Here is a 19,697-nt window from a genome sequence, read left to right as displayed (position 1 = left end):
AAGCTCGGGACAAGGAAGAATTCAATGCATTGTTCAAAAGCATCTTGGAAATGGTCATGGCCAGAGATTACACCATTCAGATCCCGATCAACATCTTCCCTGCCCAACCTCACAGAAGTCCCTCACTAGTAGAGCCTCAGTCGCCTAATCACCCGGACTCACCCCGCCTTGTGCAAATCGAGTAGTCCCTATGATATACAAGCAGCTTAACAAGCCATCATACCATAACATTTTGTCTTTTAATGATTAAAGGGGCAAGCTCCCCACTTGTACACACTTCCTTTACCTAGCGTTAATATATGCCACGTCTTTAACAAGCACTGGAATAGGCATTGCAATCAACATCATAGCACTTTGAAAAGTTATATCTTGACATGATTGCATTTGTTCGTTGTACTTGACGCATGCGACTTGCATATACTCTCATGAAGTGACAAGTGGATGCATGAGGATACATGTCTTCTTGCAAACGTGTTCAATGCCCAAGTCACCGCAAGACCACCAACCACACAAAGAACCGCAACAAAGCCACGCTACCGGATGCGAAAAATCACCCTTGCGAGTGCCCACACCTCACGAACCAAAGCATAGTCATGGGCTAGGCTCTCTTCTTGGGTCAAGCTCTACAGTGAGCTCACGATGGTTGTTATCTCAATCGTACCAACATCGCAACAACGGCTTCTCTAACAACGATGCTAGGGCACAATCATCACTGTAATATCCATTTCTTGAGCCTTCGAAGCTTGACATTTTCCAACCCATTGCAAGGCTGATAGCCTCAACATTTTGCAATGGTTGTACTCAAGCAAGTCCAATTGAAAAAAAAAAGAAAAGAAAAAAAAGAGAGAAAAAGAAACGAACGAAAAGATAAGAAGCACCCACGATCACAGCACATCACCTAGGGGTCCTCAAATTAGGTACATCTAGTGACCTTGGTCGATTGGCTCCGTCCCTAGTCCCCTAGCCCTTTAGCATCACCCACAATTGTTTAGGGCACATCAAGGGCATGACATAACTAGGGAGCTTGTCTCGCCTGTGGTTAGACCTATCACCTTGACCCACTTGCACATTTTCCTCTTGCACTTTGCCTTAATACCATTGCAATAATTGTAGTAAGCACCGCATGATTGGACATAAAAAGTACACCATCCTCATCAAGTAAGTCCAATAGCTTCCAGCTGAAAGTGTGGTGTCCTCATATTCAATTATGCTACGTCGTGCACTCACAATGCAAAGGATGTCTCATATACCTTCACATGTACTTCTTCTCAACATGGACAACTTTACTTCATCCACACATTGTTACGACAAACTAGCCCGCGGTCTTCTAACTACGTAATATCTAAGTATGCATGAGCACTCACATAATATATGCACCGAAGTATATAAACAGTTTGGGTCCTCAAGTGCAGGACAATAATCTCAGCTTGCTTAGAGTTCAACCTGTCTCCCAAACTAATTGCACTATGTCTTGTGCACAATAGAGAAGAATAGCACTACCCCTAGGGAGATACCACCTATGAGTGGTTTTCAATTGTAGGTATTGAAGACTCCAACAACAGTGTCATTCGCTCTTCATCGACACTCAACTCTGAAGTCTTATCCTTTATTGTCCTGCAGGCCTGCCAAGAATCGTCATGTGCTTAATCCCCAACAAAGAACAACCCTACCACCAACCCTACCACCAGCCACCTAGGCCACCAACATACCCCCAACGACCTTCCTTCACACCGCCACCAACACTCCTCCACGGCAGCCACCAATGTCCTTGCCACCCACGTCGTCAGTGCATGCTAAGGCCTGCTACCTACGATGGTGAGTGCCATGGGACTAGCACTCATCTAAGAGGGGGATAATGTTAACCGTTAGACGAACAAGGTGAGGTGAAAAATATGAAAAAGCTAAAGAAAAAGACAAAGGCCAAGGCAAAAGTGAAACAGAAGACGGAGGCGCACCAGGAATAATATGGAAGCACAAGAAATGTAGAAAAGTCCTAAATAAAGGGAAAAGGGCATACAAGAAAAAGCGAAAATCAATACTTTTGTAAAAGAGCGCAAGCGCATCATGGTTTAATTTAAAGAGCGCCGGGCTCTAGGCTCTCACCCGTGCAATTTGTAAAGGTAGATGGGCGGTAAGAAGAAAGCTAGGAAGATAGAAGGGCAATAGGAAAAAGGGCCTAGGCCACGGTCGGCCATGTAAAAAAGGGGATAAAGGGATGACCGCCCAAAAGGGATTTAGGGTTTTGTATATAAAGTTGAAAAGTGAATGAGAAGCTCATTCTTGTGTGTGGAAAAAAGTGGCTCTCCTCTTCTTCTTCTTCTTGTTCTTGCTTGCTTGAGCTTGTGCTTGAGAGAGGGAGTGTGAGAGTGTGAGGGAGTGAGTGTGTGAGGGTGAGGGACCGAGGAGGAGAAGCTCTCCATCTTCTCCTCTCTTCTTCTCTTCTCTTCTCTTCTCTTCTCTTGCTCGCGGTGATGGAGCTTGGAGCGTGGAGATTGAGGATGGAGCGTGCTTGAAGCTTGCACTTGGATCGTGGAGCTACCGGAGTACGCGGGAGAGGAGGTAACTCGAACGGCATGGAGGTAAGCTCACTACACTTGTAGACATGGAAGGCGTGTCGGATATGTGAAAGGTAGCCATTAGTGCTCGGCTTGGAACACTTGAAACAATAAGCGGTCCGTGGGTCTTGGCGGTTGGGCGAAAGCTCCTACGATATCCAACACTTGTAAATTTTCAGAATATTATCGCTTGCAAACTTGTAATATTTAAAAATTATGATATTTATGCAAAATAATATACTTGCTATACACTTTTCACATTAACACACTTACATATGCATGTTTATTTAAAAATTATAGCAAGTATATACCTTAAGTTTTAAACTTGTAATATTTAAAAATTATGATATTTATGCGATAACTAAATATCGTATGCGAACAACCCTTAAAGGTTTAAAACTTAAGGTTTTTAAGGTAGAACTAGTTTAGTTCTTGTTTCATTGTTTCATTTCACACTTTCTCTCTTCATCTCTTTATATCTACCACATCCCTTCTACCTGCTACAATGGATGCTCGCGCACACTTTGCTGAGTGGATCCACAAGACTACCTTTTCTAGCCAGGATGATGAGATATTTCAGGTTTTCTAAGAACTTTAACCTTGAAAGCATGCTCTCATTGTCGCTGGATCCCCCCTTCAGGTTTTGGAAGACTTTGTGAGCACCATTGCTACATGCACATACTCCATCGAGGGATCCAACATGACTTGGGTGTCTTTGGAATAGCTCATGGTATTTCAAGTAGAAAAGAATCACCAAAAAGTGGTGAATAGGTGTCTTGCCCACGTGGTGAATAGGCTTTAATGAAAAAAGAGAGGGGGAAGAGAAAATGAGAGATTACACATGAGAAAGAGGGGATAGGAGGGGGTTTTGATTAAAAATGGGAGGTTTGAAAAATAGGGTAGGTTCGGGGCTTTTTGAACCTATAACAAAAATAATATAGTAATAAGATGTTGTCCTTTTCCATGTCACCCACTGCATCTCCCTCCCTCCCTCCCCCCCCCCCCCCCCACCGACTAATGCCACTTATCTCATATGTGACTACGACTATGAGCATATGAGTGTGGGTGATGCCACTTGATGAGTATCATCCCTTGATGCCACATGACTACATCTTGCCACATTATCTATTGAGTGCATCCCCTGATGCTACATGTGTGAATCCTATCACATTATCTACTAAGTGCACCCTACAATGTGGCCATGATTGCATGACCCCCCTCCCAATTGTGTGTGCAAGTCCACCTCATTGTGAGTGCACAATTTCTTGATTCATGGATGATGGTTGCTTGATTCCTTGGTGCATGAATGCCCCCTATTATATCATCACATGGCTATACTCCTAAGTGTGAGTGCTAATCATGACCATGACAAAACCTTCTTGACTTTAGGTTAACCCCAACTAAGCTAGAGCAACTACATATCTCTAATAGAACTCACAAGGACTCCAAAAGTACCAAGTTGAACAAGATTGCATGCACTTATTGACCATAATTGATTGGGTGCCACACATGAGCATGTGTGATGAGGCGAGTACATGACCATGATTGGGTAGTCATTATGACCTGGAGTATTGTAAACTAGAGACTACCATTGATACAATTAGAAAGCCCAAACACCCCAAATAGCCCTAGAATTAGAAAACTATATCAATTTTTGTGATAAATTGCTTATCTTAAGGAAATTATAGCCAGAAGTCTAGAATTCCACTTGCATTATGCATACACTCAAAGTCTTCCATGAACAAAGCATAAGAAAGCCAAAGGATTGTTGTGCATTTCTAATGAGATATTATGTTACATGAATTAAGGAAGTGAAGGGCTAAAACAAAAGAAAAGGGGATAGATAATAGGAAGCTCCAAACCCTAGAAACTCAACCTTGATAACCTAGTCACAACATTACTTCTCACTTGAATCTAGAAATAGGCATTACACTAGGTGGATGATCTAAAATAGAGTTTTGAATATTAATTTAATAAAAAAAATTATTGACTATTGCTTATAGTGACTAGAAATGTGATTGCAATCTTATATTACATGGATTTTATGTTCTATTGATTCATCACACAATTGTGACTTGTTGCACATGAGAACATATAGCATTGGTTGCATTGTGAAAGAAGGTGGATGTTAGAAGGATTAGTGTGTTTTTTTATGTTGGTGGACATATATTTAGATCTAAAAAATAGAAAGTTTTAGAATTTATGAAGCATTAGATGGAGCGTAAATAATTAGTCTTGGGAATACAATATATTTGTGTGCAAGAAGCGCTAGCCATTTTTATAATCCATTTATGTACATGAAGTGCTAGACATACCATTGTATGGTTCTAAGGTTGGATATTATTATTAGTTTTGACCCTAAGATGTTATGTTTTGAGATGTTATCCACATATTAGGGAGAGAATAAGTGTTCACAAAAAGAGAGAAAACCATGGATGCTATATGCTACTTTTAGTACACAAGTGATAAATTTCTATAAATACATGCATTGGAGAGAATCCTCCCAATGCATTGGAGGGATGCCTGTCATACTCTTCTTTATGTATTTTTCTTTCTTTTTTTGTCACTTTTAATTTATGTTAGTCTATCAAGTCGTGTTTTATGGTGGATTATTAATACTAAAAAGACATTAAAACACACAAGTAATCCTTGAGTCAAATTCTAGGCGAGACACATAAAAACTAACAAGGAGTGATAAATGACTGACCCTTGGGAATAATGCTTTGAACTAAAGACATAAGGATATTAGGGACTTGATAAAAAAACCAAACATCAAGGACAATAAAATAAGTTAAGTGATAACATGTCAAGACTATAAATAAGCCTATAAGAGAAGCTTGAGAACCTAGATGAAACATAGAGGAAACTCTAACTTAGAAAGGCCAATGTTGCAAGAGAATACAAGTGACCTATCAAGCTAACTAGATCCACATATATCCATACATCTAGCTAAATAGTGGACAAGAGATTCCGTCCCTTATGGAAGGTAGATCTTTGTGTCTCAATAGGTAGAATAATCAAACATTGAGAACATCCCCATCTCCCTATGTTGTTCTATAGGATCTTAATACTCATGAACCTAGAAGCCAATGAAAGACGAATTAGTGAGATGAAGGGAGTTATATTCAATTTTTCTTTTGGGGGGGGGGGGGGTGGTCGTTAGGACCTATAAGAGTCCTTAAACTATTTCAAAGTGAAAACTAACTTTAAATAAGATGATGACTCAATACTCAAGAGGCTATACACATTAGAAGATATAAACCCTCAAGAATAAAGGGTGCAGTACCCTTGGTAAGCTAGTGGATTTAACAATAGCTACTCAAAGAGTGAAACTTGAAATGCAAAGGAAGATAAATGATATCAACATGTTAGTCTTAAACTCAAGTCTATCAAAGTTATTTAATGACTCCTTGTCAAAATTAGTACGAGTGGGACTTCTTAACAATTTGGGAATACTCCAAAACGTATCACAAATGGGTCATACCTTACTAATGGGACCATGTACCTAGAACCACATTATAGCCCAAAATTCTCTCAAGACCAAATATATAGAAAAGTATAGAGTAGGAAATGACCCTTGCAAATTCATGGAGTAACTCGAGTAGGTATGTGAGGCTAACATCCTTACATGTGACTCTAAGAAAAGTAGAAGCCTTTGGATTGTGCTTAAGTAAAAAAGAATGAATATGATATAAAGCTTGGATGCCACGAAAAGAGCCCTATTCTCTACTCTCAAAGATCTCTTCATTATATGCTTCATGGAGGCTAGATATGGAATAATGTCTTCGTAAGAGGCTAGATAGGTTCAAGCTTAGATTGCTCCTCAATTGAACTCTTAGATTGAAGGTTATATATATTCCCATGAGGTGGGTCAAGTATTGACATGATCAATCAATATGGCTCTTGCATCCACTCAACATGATTAGATGATTGTTTTTGAGTCTCTTGATGGGATCCATTTTTTGTGCCTATTCTCTTGAGGAAATATTAGTTATTGGTGACTATGCTCTGTGGGCTAGACAATGTCACTAATCGCATGCTGGGAAGACTTTCTTAAGTTGTTGTGAAAAACACACACCATTCACACAAGAGAGAAAACGCACTCAAGAACACAAGAGGAGAGATAGACGTCAAAACATTTTCTTACTGGTTTCTTCTTCTTCTTTCGTACAAAATACAATGTACATAAAGAATAGATAAGATACAACAGAAAGGCAAGCGGCCTATTAAGTCAAACAGTACATAACTAACTATACTAATCAATAGGTGCTATAACTATGCTAGTTGTAGATAGGTGTAACAATCAAATATAATAAGTGAAAAGCAAGTGGCCATGTTAGAGTCATAATGACTACTGATATGCTAAGTATAAACATGTAGACTCGTCTAACCAAGAGGTCCATCATCAATGTCTACGCGTGTTGAGCTTACCAACTCAACACTCCCCTTCGAGCTCAACTATATCTTTGTAACTCCAAGTAAGCTTCAAAATTTTTGAAGCTTCTCTACACCCAATGCCTTTGCGAAAATGTCAGCTATGTGATCTTGTGTGCTAATACATACCAAGTCAATCTCTCCCGCAAGTATCTTCTCTCTCACAAAGTGGTAATGCACCTTACTACATTTTTTTCTAGCATGGAACACCGTGTATTCCTAGCTAACTGTATACCGCCCATATTGTCACAGTACATGAAAATTGGACCATCTCTCTACACATCTAAATCACCCAAAAAAAATTTGTAGCCATACCACCTTGCATGCTATCAAAGTAGCACCTCTATACTCAGTCTTTGTACTTGATAAATCAATTGTAGGCTACTTTTTGCTACTCCACAAACACTGGGTTCCTAGCTAATTGTATGGGGCCCATGTAGTCACAGTAAATGACAACTCAAACATCTCCCTATACATCTAAATCACCCAATAAATTTTATAGCCATACTACCTCACATACTATCATAGCAACACCTCTATACTCCAGCCTTTGTACTTGATAAAGCAATTGTAGGTTACTTTTTGCTACTCCATGAAACACTGGGTTCCTAGCTAATTGTATGCCACCCATGCTATCACAATAAATGGCAACTAGACCATCTCCCTACATATATAAATCACCCAATAAATTTTGTAGCCATATCCCCTCACATGCCACCATAGTAGTACCTCTGTACTCAATCTTTGTACTTAATAAAGCAATTGTAGGTTGCTTTTTGCTATTCCATATAACTGTTGCACTACAAAGGGAAAACATGAATTTGCTAGTAGATCTTCTATTAGATATGCTACTAGCCCTATCTGCATTTGTGTACCCAAACACATGCATATCCTTGCTTGCCTCATGAAAAATTCTATAATACAAAGTGGACATCACATACATCAATATGTGTCTAATTGCATCCAAAATGAGGCTTTTTGGATATTTGGATAAAGTGACTGATAAGGCCAATGGCATAACTCAAGTCTTGGCCTTGTGATAGTCATGTAAATCAGACTCCCTCCTCCTGCACATAATAGGGTATTTAATCTCATTCCAAACATCAATACTCAACTTTACATTTTTCTCTAATGGCACTGAAAGAGGCTTACGCACCGTCATACACCATACTTGGACAACATATCCAAGGCATACTACCTTTGGGATAGCCATATACTATATTCATTGATCACCTCAAGACCAAGAACGTACCTTAGCTCACCCAAATCCTTCATCTGAAACTTCATCTTCAAAATGTCCTTAACCTCAGCAATCCCATTGTCACTGTCACATGTAATAATCAAATCATCCACATAGATAATGATCTGGTTTTTTTACAAATTGGATTTCTACCACAAATTTGGCCAAAATCCCTAGTAAGAGCCTTACCATATCACTTTGGGTTTACTCTTCAAGCACTAGGTATGCTACATTATTGCTTCTTGGGTATGATAATTCTAGCAAGTGAGAAAACAAGTTCTTCGGAGGGATGTCAATGTAAAGGGTAAAAGGGATGGGTTATGAAAATGGATTACACCTAGGGGTTGAGTGAGTATATAGATTTTTTCAAAGGACTAGCCTCTAACTACACGTGGGTTCCACCTGCATCACCAAGATTTGGAATCTATCACCATGATTAAAAGACACCTCACCCTTGTACACAAGTCCATATCCACATCATGGTATCATTTGGATCTTACACAAAAGCTTACAAGCATGGACCCCCTTTGTCACATACTTATATATATATATATATATATATATATATATATATATATATATATATATATATGAGAAACTAAAGTCAAAGCAGCTTTTGGAAGCCATTTTTTATAATTTTAATAAATCCCAAAGGAAAAAAAAATTCAAGAAAATTCCCATAATGCCTAATCGATTTCAACCTGATCTACAAAGTTACAGAAGAAACTTTTTTCAAATTCTTCACTGATTTGAAAATACGAAGATGCAAACTACTGGGATACATGCAATTTTATTCTCTTTCACCACATCAGCTTTCCATTTTATCCTTCTTGTAAATATATTGTAATAGCCTCTAACTACACGTGGGTTCCACCTGCATCATCAAGATTTGGAATCTATCACCATCATTAAAAGACACCTCACCCTTGTACACAAGTCCATATCCACATCATGGTATCATTTGGATCTTACACAAAAGCTTACAAGCATGGACCCCCTCTGTCACATACTTAATATATATATATATATATATAAGGAACTAAAGTCAAAGCAGCTTTTGGAAGCCATTTTTTATAATTTTAATAAATCCCAACGGAAAAAAAATTTCAAGAAAATTCTCATGATGCCTAATCGATTTCGACCTGGTCTACAAAGTTACAGAAGAAACTTTTTTCAAATTCTTCACTGATTTGAAGTTACGAAGACGCAAACAGCTGGGATACATGCAATTTTATTCTCTTTCATCACATCAGCTTTCCATTTTATCCTTCTTGTAAATATATTATAATAATGTGCTTTGGGAACCCATCTCTTGTAATCTAGCTCCATTTCTCTAGTTTGTCTACCACCACCCTTGGCTTCTTGCATGATGACCAGGGTGGAGACTTGTCCCATCCACTATTCTCCATATTTTCAAAGATGCCATACATCATCTAGGATTATGTTAATAAAAAATATTAGCTTAATCTAATCCCTCATGGATGCTATATAAGGAGCCCATGGAGATGTAAAGAAAGAAAAAACACAATGACAAGAACATGAGAGCACTCTAGAATACCCTCATGCTAATCCATCTCTTTGAGGTAAGCTATGAGTGAGTCTCTTTTATTATGTAGCATAATGGCAAGCTTCCTCTACCTCTTCTCCTCTTGTCTCCCTCTCTTCTCATATTCTCATTCCATGAATACATAATGGCAAGCTTCCTCTACCTCTTCTCCTCTTGTATCCCTCCCTCTCTCTCTCTCTCTCTCTCTCTCTCTCATATTCTAATATGGTATCTAAATCATATGTACTCTCTTCTAATTCTCCCTCTACATTCATACTTAAACTTATTAAGTAAGACTTGCCATGCGCTCTATTGGTGGGGAATTCTTATTTCCTCATGTTATATATATGTTAATGGGAGAATTTAGGAGCCATCACCTCTCTTAACCTTCCATCATCTTCATTTCCATTAAGATGGGCTACAAATTCTCTCTCGTAAAGTTGTTTTTGGTTCTTTCCATTCTCTTTGAGGAAATTGATGTCTTAGCCCATCCTCCCTTTGGCTAGGTGGTACTCTTCTTTATCTCTCTTAGTGAGGATTGGAGGCTGGGTGAGTAAAAGGCAACCCATTCATCTTTTCAGCTCTCAATGACTATAATGACTAAACCTGCATCTCTCTTTCCCACATAAAGTGAGTGATTAGTATCCAAAATATAAAAGCCAATGTTGATAAGATACTCTTGAATCTTGTCAGAGCATACTCTAAGTGCTTGCTTCAGCCCATATAGAATGTTTAAAAAGTAGTGATTGAAGTCAAGCCTCTCTTACAATCCAAAAACGAGATGATAAGGAGTACTAGTTAAGGAATTGACAAGTTTGTCAATCTTCAATTGAGCGAGCATTGCTAGGACTATCCATTCCTTTTCTTGTTGCATTCCGTTTAAATCATGTAACTTCATGGGTTTAACTTAACTAAGGTTAAGTTGCCTCACAATATGAAGGATACCCTTGCTGCCAACTTCGCAGCCTTAGCTTCCGCCGCCTACGTCGAGCGCCCGCTCTTATAGTAATTGGCTGCCTGATATCTGCCTGCCCATCACCGCTGGCCAAACATGCCTCACTGGGATGTGCCTATTGCCTCAGTGGCGCTTATGCCCCGCCTTATGCGCAGGAGATCAGGGAGATGACGAGCTCATGTCGTTTGTGTACTGTCGACTGTCGACTGGATCAAGGCATGAGTGAGGATGTCGGAGTGATCACAGCCGCCTCGGCAAGCCAGCAGATCTTGGCAAAGGTGGGTGGGGGTGGGGGTGGGGGTGGGGGTGGGGGTGGGGGGGGCAAGCCGAAGGTATCGTTGGGAGTTTGGACATTAGCCATGGAAGTTGCCAGTAGTGATGGAGGCCTTATCGACGTTACTTATATCATTGCCCAGCAGTTTAGTGCTGTACTGAGTAAGCGAGAAAGATCGGGAGTGTGTGTAATTTGCCTTGAGTTTGCGTAAAAGCTTTATCAACGTTATTATTATTGCCAATTTACCACAAATAACAAAAGAGGAGCAGTGGAGAGAGAGAGCGAGCGAGCGAGCGAGCTACAAGCCTGTATGGGTGCTGCAGGAGAGAGAGAGAGAGAGCTACAAGCCTGTATGGGTGCTGCAGGAGAAGGAGAGAGAAGGATGTTCAAAATTCAAATTAGGTTTGGTACGAGCTGTGGCTCTAGAGACCCAGTGGAGGTTCGGGATCTCCCTTAGCCACAGCTAAAATACATAGTGTATAAATTATGAATGGTTTTAGCATGGGGACCATCCTTTATGCCACACTTTAAAAATGCATCCATAACTATTCATGCATATGTGAAAGTGCATTTGATTGCGAATTGTAATGTTAATCAGTGCCGTTAACATCTTTAACCACATGACCAAAGACCAATGTGAATCAAGACTTCCTTATCTTGACTAAAGATACAATTATTGTTGTTTTCAATAGAAGAGAACTTAAGCACTTGCTTAATCACACATTAAACTGAAACTCTATTTCCACGTCACATTGTTGAAGCTCACACCTTACATCATATCCTTTACATTAATGTGGTATGCACACACACACACACACACACACACACACACACATATATATGCTCCTTCAAATTTATTCTAGCTAATGCTACAAATTAAGTAAGTAATATAGCCTCAAAAGGATAATGGATATGCTCACAATTGTTAAAAGATCTTAAATTTGAGCATTTCTCTAATGATAGGAAAAAGAAATCATCCTTGAAATCTAATTGTAAATCAAAAATAAGTGTCGACTTGTATTGCTAGGTCTAAGACACTAGGTCTAAGCCACCAATTGATATAACTTGCTAAATTGATATTTTCTTGTACTTTTTAAGCCTAATTTTACTATGTTTTGTATCATTCAAAATTTTGCCCTTTCTCACCATCTTTTTTTTTTAATACAACACCATGGCCAATCGAAAGAACTAAAGCTATACAACCCCACCCCCTTAAAAAAATAATTAATTGTATGTGTTTTTTGCTACATTAAAGATTCCAAGAATTGCCTTTCACAAAATAAAACCTTTATTAGTAGATGATGTGATTTTGTGAAGATCATGAATAAATCTCACCTTAATAATTGTGTATTGCCTTTCTAACTTCAACCACGCATATATTCCTTTTATGTAAATAGATATACACATCAAGGTCAAAAACTTTTCTCTTGACCTATATGATATGATATTAAATATAATCTATTCCTATTATATTTAATTTGATTAGATATACATGTCAAGGTCAAAGAATTTTCTCTTGGCCTATATGTTATGATAATAAATTTAATCTATTCCTATTGTACTTAATTTGATTTATTTCTATGAAAAATAGGTTATTTATGGGATTTATTTTGAGGATATTATTTTATTTTTTCATTCATGTACAGTAATGTCATATTGCACATGTATGTTTATAGCACCAATCACATTGTGCAAAGTGGATAGACAGGGTATTTAATGACTTGTGTGTTTCGAAATGTGTTTCATCCATGAGAAAAATCATGATGTGATACATAAGTGGGAATCATGGAAGAAAATGTTTAAATTTCAACTTTTGAGATATGTTTTAACTACAAATGTTTAATTTTATCAAAAGCTAGTAAATGATGAAGCGAAGCATTATCAGTGGGTCTACCACTAAGTGCATCAATAAGTATATTAGCATGGTCTAGTTGATATATTGAATCAATAGAATAGAAAATTTGAATGAAAGATTCCCATTTAATATATGAACCACTAAGAAGAGACTCTATTAGTAAATTCTTTATAGCTTATTGTGATAAGTTGTAATTAAAACTTCAACTTTGAAATATGGTTCAAATACACATGTTTAATTTTATAAAAAGCAAGTAAATGATGAAGTGAAGCATTATTAGTGGGTCTACCACTAAATGCATCAACAAGTGGATAAACATGACCTAGTTGATAATGAATCTGTAGAATGGCAAATTTTGAATGAAAGATTTCCATTTAATATGCGAATCACAAAGAAGAGATTGTGTTAGGAAATGCTTTATAGCTTATTCATAAGTTTAATTAGAACTTTAGATTCCATTAATTAATGCTTCCAAATATCTAATGCATAAACTATTGCTTGCCATGAGTTCCTTATCATAGACACATAGCTCTACTCAAAAGGCTTGAGTTTTTAGATATTATGTTATTTCATTTTATTGATTTCTATGATATATCTATGAAAATCAGACTTATTTTGTGTATTTTGTAATTTGTTAACTCATTGCATAATAGAGACTCGTTGTACGTATACGTATATAGCATCTAGTAGATTGTGCTAGGCAAATAGGCAATGTATTTACTGTCTTTTAAGTCTCTAGTGGGCAAATATTAATATCCAAATCAATGCATGTGAGATAGTTTTGTATTTACCAATTAAGCACCTTTGGTGCATAGATGACTATTTTGGTCTCATTGGTGTGTGACCTAGAAGTTTCTTCACATTGGTCCCTATGATTAGCCATTGTCCTTTGATGAATGATAAGCTTTAAGGATTTCCCATATAGATCCTAAAATTGTATTTAGATAGATAATATATCGGGCCATCAAACACAATTCACCCTTGATCTTTATATCCATTCAATGCGTACACAATCAAAAAGTTGTGTGGAAGAAGGTAAGGTAACATGTATGGAAAGTGTAGGGAGTAGCCCACATTCAAGCTAAAAATAATTTAATCTCCCAAACGATATCAATCAATATTGACTAGCTAGTTTTTGCTTAGAAATATTTTTATCTTTTGTAATGTGGTTTTTAGTGCCTTTCAATGGCATTTATTGCTAGTTACAACATCCATATTCTTCACACTAAATGGTAGAATATTCATATGGGCAAGCCATCATGGAGCCACCAATTGTGGAATTTAAAGCTTTGACCACCCACAACTCACACACAATGTCAACCAATCAAAATGCTACTCATTGGTAAACAAAATTGTTGACTAACTTTCAAGCAACATCATTTGTATTAGTAATTTTGCATTCGGCCTCAAAATAACACCAATAATTTCTAGATCCTTTAAGTTAGCCTTTGCACATGATTTTTTATATTATTCATTATCTAGTTCTTGGTATGTTGAGTATTCCCCTTTTTGAAGAGTCTAAGGTGGAGCCTTTAGTTTAGAATATAAAATCAATATCCCTTGGTGCACCCACCCTATGGATGGAGTTGTTAAGAAAGAGCTCATCCCTCCACATAGAGGGCCTTAATCACTAGTCCAAAACTCCTCAACCCTTATTATGAGTCGATCAAGATTTAAGGTGGTTACATACTAAGTGATAGATGCCAAACTTCCTATGCAATTTTTGAGATTGGGTACAGACATGGGCACAATACCTTTACACACCAAAAGGACACACTTTGCAAAAAATTTAAAAGTAATGAGCATACAATTTTTTAAATTAGCTACATATGTGAAAGTGCACCCTTTTTTGTCCAACCCTCATTTAGAAGTGGGTGGGGGGTTCACTAGGTTAACAAATAAACTATAGGTAATGCCCTCTCTAATCTATAAAGGAGAGTGATGCCCAATCCTCCGATAAAAATTTTGATTGGTTAACTTGCAAAGTGGGTGTTTATCACTTGGTGTGTAACTAGCCTAAATAGCCACACCTTCACTTTGCAAATGGCTACAACATGACCCCTTTGGGAAGCTTTCACAAACAATATTGTTTAGAGGCTAAGATATCCAATCTCTTCCTTCCTCTTATCTTTCACAAACAATATTTTTTAAAGGCTAAGCCTTGACATTTTGTTGTCATGAGAGAATGAGAGAGAGAGAGAGAGAGAGAGAGAGAGAGAGAGAGAGAGAGAGTGTGTGTGTGTGTGTGTGTGTGTGTGTGCACGAGCACATGTATGTGTGTGGAGCATACTATTTAAAGAAATAAAATTGTGGATTATTTGATGCATTTTCTTCTTTTATTTTTTCAATTATATAGAGCCTTGGGATCATCCTCCACTCACCATGTGATTTGTCTCGAATTTCCTTGCATTATATTTTAAAAACTATTTTTTAAAATTATATAAAACTTTGGGGTTTTTTTCTAGTTGTATAATCTCAATAGTTTTTTGGTATTAGTTTGGGTTTTCCTTGCATTATATTAGAATATACATTATTCTCTTATTGTATAGAGCTTTAGGATTTTTTTTCCAATTTGTAGGAAGCTAGGAAGTAGATATATTTTAGTGTGGAATTGTTAATAATACCTTGTCACATTGCAATAGGTATAAAAGGTGTGAGATATGTAAAATTGAATATCTTTTTGATAATAATATAATTACTATCTCTCACTCACCCCCTTGTTCACAGCTTCCATGTTTTCTCTTTTTTCTTTCCTAACTTTCTAGTATTTCTCTCTCGTCATCACTCTTTTCTTTCTCCTTTGCTCTTCTTTCTCTCACCTCTTAGCTCTCTCCTTGACAAGTGGTATCAAAGCTTAGACTTTTGATCCATTTGATTTTCTCATTTTTAGACATATTTTCTCCAATTTTTCACCACTAAATCTTGGCAATAGGTACATGAGCCACATGATAGGTACTTGTAGGTATTTTACTTGGAGAAGAGACTAATCTTGGAGCTTTGACAAAGATCTCGAAGACATTTAGCTAAACTATAGCTAAAATAGTAGGTCGTGCATCCATTACATGCTATTTTGAAGGTAACTTGGTATAATAAGGACTAATTGGACTTAGTTAGAGAATAAACTATGGTTACTTTTTTGAAAAAGAGCTTCTTGTTTTTTATGTCTAAGATCTCCATGGAACCTTTAGCCCTTCAACTTTATCTGTCTCCATGAATCTTTCTTCTCTTTAAGAATGGATAGTATAGGAGGAGCTTCTAGGGATCAAACTCTACAGATTTCATACTATCTTGACAACCATTGATGATGTCATGTAGATTAGTAAGCAGCCTCAAATTCACACTAATTTTTAAAGACCATTTTCCTTCATTTTTCCAGCTTGTGGACAGCCATGAAGCTCTTCAATCATCTCAGAGATGTTAAACTTCAAGTGTTTGATGCTTATGACCCACTATGAAGCTCTATTCTTCATCTTCTTGCTCTCTTGAAATCCATGGGCAGCCATTAAAGCTTGAACAAAGCTTTTCAATCTCAAAGGGCTTTTGCTTCATTTCATCTCTAGAGCTTATCTACAGTAAGTATCCTTCAAGATTCATCAAGCATTCAAAGCATTTGAGCTCTCTTGACTCTTCCAAGCTTCCATGAAGGAATAAATTGGGGGATTCTTCTTCAAGCATTGAATTCATGGTTTTTGAGGTTCAATGAGGGATGAGGCCTTTCTATTTAAGACAATTTCCATGGTCTTGACTCTCTATCATCAACATTGGAGAATCCTTGGTGCAAATGGAGCATTACAAAGCTATGGAGTCTAATTTTGAGTCAAAATTTAGGGAAAATGGGTTCAAGGCTTCAATTTCAAGCTATTGAGGCTTCAAGATTGCTTCCAAGTATCCAAGAAATGAGGGTTGAAGGTTATTACATTACATCAACATTAAGCAACCAGAGGTTTATTCAAGCACTTGGGATTATTCAAGCTTTCATTAAACTATACAAGAGGTATTTCTCTTCAATTATTGATATCTCTTATCTATCCAATTGTTAAGCTTCATCCATTTGATTGGGAGATTTAAGAATTAAAAGTTTCCATTAGCCCATCATTGGTTAAATCAGCCCATTCATGGAGTGCATTGCTTACTTGATTCAAATAGTGAGTTAGAAGCTTTTGCTTGAGCTTTCAATATTACATTCAATCCTATTTATTAAGAACCAATTGATTGGTTGAATTATTCACTCTAATATAATGATTTATTCGTGATTGTTTGATTCATGGCAAAATATATCATAATCCTTTACAATATAGTGAGTCACTGCATGATAACACTCCTTCCCTACTCATTTTGTCAATTTCAATCTTATTGTATCTCATGGAATTAGCTAAATGGATATTTTCAATAATGTGTATTGTGCTAATTGATTAGAGTAGCATGTCTTTGCTATGTTGAGATTCCCACCAAGGACAAATGTGGATACCGGGGGAGATAGTGGGACAATAGAGAGGTGACCCTCCCCCACTATTAAAGGTCCCAAAGGGGTGCAACGAACCAACCCTGGGGAAACTTTGTCCACCTCCCAATGATTGGGAGCTCAGATAGTGAGTCTATCCTATCATTTTACCCCTCACACATGTACTGCAAGTGGAGAATTGAAGATTCAAGCTCTCAAAAATATTCAAGTCTCTTGAAGATAAAAAACAAGGTGAAACAGACTAGTACAATACATTACAGGGTATAAACAAATTATTATAGGTACCATTCTCATCATCGCGATACAAGTGCAAGTACTATAGATTGCCCATAGGTCCTATCCAGCTCCCTATAGGGATTGAAAGCCCTTAGGCATAACCATTTTTCTCTCACATGTGAAAACATGGCACTTATAGGCTAAAACAAGGTGCAGACCTGGACAGTTTAGTCTTAGATATTAAGTTATCAAATTTTCTATTCTAAATCTATTATAATGTGCTAGATCTCATCTTGAAGAGGGCATTGTTGGTTCAAATTTGAATCAAAATTTTTGGTAATCGGAGTTTCCTAGCTCATCAAGTTATAGCCGATTTATTGACAAGGGGTCCTGCAGGACTACACTACTATGGTAGGTCATAAAGGGAAGAATAAGGCCCATGATGAATATGCCCAACAAATCAGAGATACCTTGTTGGAAAACACACCTCAAGAGACCCTTGAAGAGCCTCAAATGCAAGGAAAACTTAGCGCTCTTAACCATGCCATGTGTGAACATGAGAATAGACATGCTCAAAGGCATATGAAGCTATTATCCAAAGTTGAGAAAATGTTTTTTTCTGGTCATCATCAAATGACATATTTTATTGAGAAGTTGGTGGATTTCACTATCCAAATGAAGGCTTCAATTGACAAATTAGTAGTGTCTAATACACAAATTATGGCTCAATTCTCTCAATGAATTCAAATACAAATGGAACCAATGATGCTAGGGAGAAAGCACAATCAAACAATGACCCATCAGTCCCACTTCAGCCACCTAATTTAAATGGTCAAAGTCAAAGAATTACTAGATAAAGAGGCATTCCAAATAGTCAATATGAAGTATAAGAGACTTCACAAAGGCATGATGACTATTTGGGCAACACGAACAATGCTAATCTTCAAGCTTATAGGCTGAATTCTCAAATTCTAGAGATTCTCTACAATCAAGAAGGCTCCACACTAATTCTTAGCTACCTTTTGGGGAAGAGTACCATCTCATTTTGGACATCCAATGTCTATAATGATGATCTCTCTATTTTGGAACAACAACCTTTTCATGAAAGGGAATTGAAAGATAAAATTATTTTGGCAAAGTACAATGGGCAGTCATCTTCATCATCCAACCTAGAGAAATGGATTTAAAAATTTGAGTGCTATTTTGATATATTCCCTAGGATTGATAATATGAAGATTCATTTTGTCTCATTACATTTGAAAGTATTTGTGCATACTTGGTAGAGATACATTAAACATACTAGAAGAGAATTAGGATACATTCAAGATACTTATGATTGAGGCCTTTATTTCTCCAGTTGAAAAAGAAAAATTGGCACAAAGATTATATGGACTAGAGTAAGATTATACAAGCCAACTCCTCAACCTCACCATGTATATAGAGAGTATAAGAGATAAAGCTAAACTCCATAAGTAAATATACCATTTAGAACCTTCTTTATCTATTGATGTTATGGTGCAAAACCCCACCACTCTTTTCAAAGCCATTGAGCTTGTGGAATGGTATGGAAGGAAGTATAGAAGAGAGTTTGCATTTTAGTCTACTTTTGGATAGCCCATGAGTGTTTTAAAACATGGACAAGTTAGCAAAGTTCAGGACAGCAATCATACGCCAAGTGGAAGCTTTAGAGTGCCAACTTATCCATCATTCAATGCTTCAAGTCACCAAACAATCAAAGATTTAATTTTAAATAAGGAGATTACAAGTTTATAAATACTTTAGCAATGTTAATCCAAAGTCTATTCTTAGGGACCTTAACAAAGAAAGGAGGGAAACACGCTTAACATGTTTCAAATATGGAGAGACGTATATAGCTAGCCATGCAATAACATATGTATATAAGAACGCAAAATCCAAGGTCCACAATATGTTAGTCTTTGATAATTCATAGGATGATAATGATGAGGCAAATGCATTGATGACTACCATTGAAAATGAGGATGTTGAGGACAAAGTTGGGCAAGAATAGTTTGATGATCTTGCTGACACTTTTTCTTTTGATCCAAGTGGTAGTATTCCTTATGATCCAAGAGGGATTCTTGATAAGACACATGCTATCACTATTTGTTCCATCTCTATGGATGCTTAGCGAGGTTCTAA

This window comes from Lygodium microphyllum, chromosome 18, assembly GCF_053477565.2.
Source record: "Lygodium microphyllum isolate KBCC chromosome 18, Lygodium_microphyllum_v1.1.10, whole genome shotgun sequence".
Taxonomy (NCBI): Eukaryota; Viridiplantae; Streptophyta; class Polypodiopsida; order Schizaeales; family Lygodiaceae; genus Lygodium; species Lygodium microphyllum.
The sequence above is the reverse complement of the archived record's forward strand: the minus strand, read 5'-3'. Positions refer to the sequence as shown.